Source organism: Myotis brandtii, unplaced genomic scaffold (assembly GCF_000412655.1).
Source record: "Myotis brandtii unplaced genomic scaffold, ASM41265v1 scaffold1496, whole genome shotgun sequence".
Classification (NCBI taxonomy): Eukaryota; Metazoa; Chordata; class Mammalia; order Chiroptera; family Vespertilionidae; genus Myotis; species Myotis brandtii.
This window is the reverse complement of record NW_005355398.1, coordinates 43481-46185: the sequence shown is the minus strand read 5'-3', so window position 1 is coordinate 46185 and position 2705 is coordinate 43481. Positions and strand designations below refer to the sequence as shown.

The following is a 2705-nucleotide window of genomic DNA, read 5'->3' as shown; positions in this document are numbered from 1 at the left end:
CCTCCTGGTGGTCAGTGCGTTCCCACAGGGGGAGCACCACTCAGCCAGAAGCTGGGCTCACGGCTGGCAAGTTCAGTGGTAGTGGCGGAAGCCTCTCCAGCCTTCATGGCAGCGCTAAGGATGTCCAACTGCGGGCTTAGTTGGACATCCCCTGAGGGCTCCTGGACTGTGAGAGGGCGCAGGCCGGGCTGAGGGACCCCCCCAAGTGCACAAATTTTGTGCACTGGGCCTCTAGTTTATATATAATATAGAATATATATATGATTATAACAAAATATATTTATTATAACAATAATTTATTCTAAGGAATTGAGTCACATGATTATGGAGGCTGAGAAGTCCAAGATCTGCAGTTGACAAGCTAAAGACCTAGGAGAGCCAATGGTATAAGCTCTAGTCTGGAAGCTGGCACAGGCTTGAGACCCAGGCACTGAGGTTTCAGTTCTGGTGTGAAGGCGGAGAAGACCAATGTCCCATCGGAAGGCACTCAGGCAGGAGACATTCTTTCTCCCTGGGGCTCAGCCGTTTTGTTCTATTCAAGCCTCCAACTTGAATTGGAAGAGGAGGGCATATTGAGGAGGGCAGCCTGCTTTCCTCAGTCTGCCAATTTGAATGTTAATCTCATCCAAAAACACCCAGAATAATGTTTGACCAAATACCTGGACACCCTGTGTAGCCAACCAAGTTGGCACATAAATTAACCATCAGAAAAGATAAGGATACCTGTCATTTTGCCCTCTCTCATCCACAACGTTCCCACAGCCTCCCAGGCACTGTGGTCAAGTATTCCGATTTTTGCCAGTTTTATCATCATCTGCCCACTGTTTTAAAAAAGTTCTCTTGATCTAGATGCTCTTCCTGCAAAACTTCCTGCAAAGTTCAAGGCTGGACCAGAGAATGGGCAGCTGTAGAATGGCCTGGAATAACTGAAGCCATAGCCTGTGAACCAACCTCCTCTCTGCCCTCCAATTGGTCTTCTCAGGAGGGTTAGAATGCAAACACAAAGATGACCCCACCTCAACTGTCCTACGTCCAGGAGGTACTGGGAAATTGTGCCCCCCCTTGCCCGGCTGACGTGGCTCAGTGGTGGAGTGTCGACCTATGAACCAGGAGGTCAGGGTTTGATTCCCGGTCAGGACACATGCCTGGATTGCGGGCTCCATCCCAGTGTGGGGTGTGCAAGAGGCAGCTGATCAATGATTCTCTCATCACTGATGTTTCTATCTCTCCCTCTCTGAAATCAATATATAAATCTGTGCCAGTTCTTTGTGTGTGGTTAAGTAGCCACATTTCAGACAGACATGGGTTTGAGGGACCTGGCTCACTCACTTTAATTCTATTTACACACTGAGCATTTTTTGAGCACCTGCTATGGACAGGCACTGTACCGGGCACTGGGGATAGAGCAGTGAACAAGCAGAGCCCCGCCCCATGGAGTTTCTTGCTGGATGAGATAATAAGCAAATAGGAGACGATAAGAAAAAGGAAGCAAGGAAAGGAGCTAGAGGGGGGAGGTGCTTTGAGATCACTTGGTAAAATAAAAGTTTTAATGGAGGTAGACGTTTTAAGCCAGGTGCAAACACTTAAGTGAACAGCTCCCCTCCCCGGTGCCCACCCTCTCACGGTCGGTCTGGTGGCAGGGGATGCTGTTATTTTAGAGCAAGTGGTCAGGGAGGACCTCTCGGAAAAGGTGACGTTAGAGCAGAGGAAGCGAGGAAAGGCCACGTAGGCTTCTTGTGGACATGTGTCTGAGTGGAAGGGACTGCCAGTGCAAAGGTCCTGAGGTGGGAGCTCGCTTGGGCACTGAAGGAAGACGTGCGGGAGTACGGGGAGCTATAGGGGCATCGTGACGGTGGGGTAGTGGCCTGGCCTCTCTGAACCTCCAGTTTCCTTATCTATAAATGGGGCCTAAGAGTTTCCACCCTCAGAGGGTGGCGGTGAGGATTAAAGGAGGTTGTGCCTGGCATGGAGTGAGCCCCCCAAAACAATAGCCATGATGGACAACAGCCTCTTCCTGTTTTCAGGAGGGAACGCTGGTGAGGAGGGGGCTGGCCAAGTGGGGCTGCCAGGATAGGCGGTTAAAGGGGGACAGGCGAGTGCAGAGGGTGTGTGTGTGTGTGAGTGTGTGTGTATGTGAGAGTGCGTGAGTGTGTGTGTGTGAGTGTGTATGTGAGAGTGCGTGAGTGTGTGTGTGAGTGTGTGTATGAGTGCGTGTGTGTGAGTGTGTGTATGTGTGTGTGAGTGCGTGAGTGTGTGAATGTGAGTGTGTGTGTGTGTGTGTGTGTGTGTGCGCGCGCGCGTGCGCTGAGGGTCGGGAGGTTTGTGGCTCCCTCGGGCTGAGAAGTGCCAGGGCTTTGACCTGAATGAACCCTTTGGGAAACCCTGTTCCTTACACGATCGCATCTTCTCATTCGATGGGAAACGGAGGCACCGAGGCCGGGGCGGGAAAGCTCCCGAGGAGCGGAGTGATGGGGAGTCCCGAGGGGGCGGGCTCGGACCCCCGTCTCTCTACTCCCACCGACCGGGCGGAGGCATGGAGGGAGGGAGCGGAGACAGCGTGACCCAGAGACACAGGGACGGAGAGAGAAGAGAGGACACGAGGACAGAGACAGCGGCAGGCGAACGCGCAGACCCAAGCGAGACAAAGGCTGAGACCGAAAGGCTGGGCGGCGCGGGCGGACGAGGAACGACCTGGAGACAGAAAG

At 52.9% G+C, this 2705-nt stretch overlaps 1 long non-coding RNA gene across 1 annotated transcript; it reads left to right on the top strand.

Moving 5' to 3' along the window:
* The first annotated feature begins 305 nt into the window (after positions 1-305).
* On the top strand, positions 306-1669 carry LOC106725251. The gene is made up of 3 exons (XR_001361123.1): positions 306-384; positions 836-1039; positions 1659-1669. It is a non-coding gene; the product is annotated as an uncharacterized LOC106725251 (long non-coding RNA).
* Positions 1670-2705: the final 1036 nt, after the last annotated feature.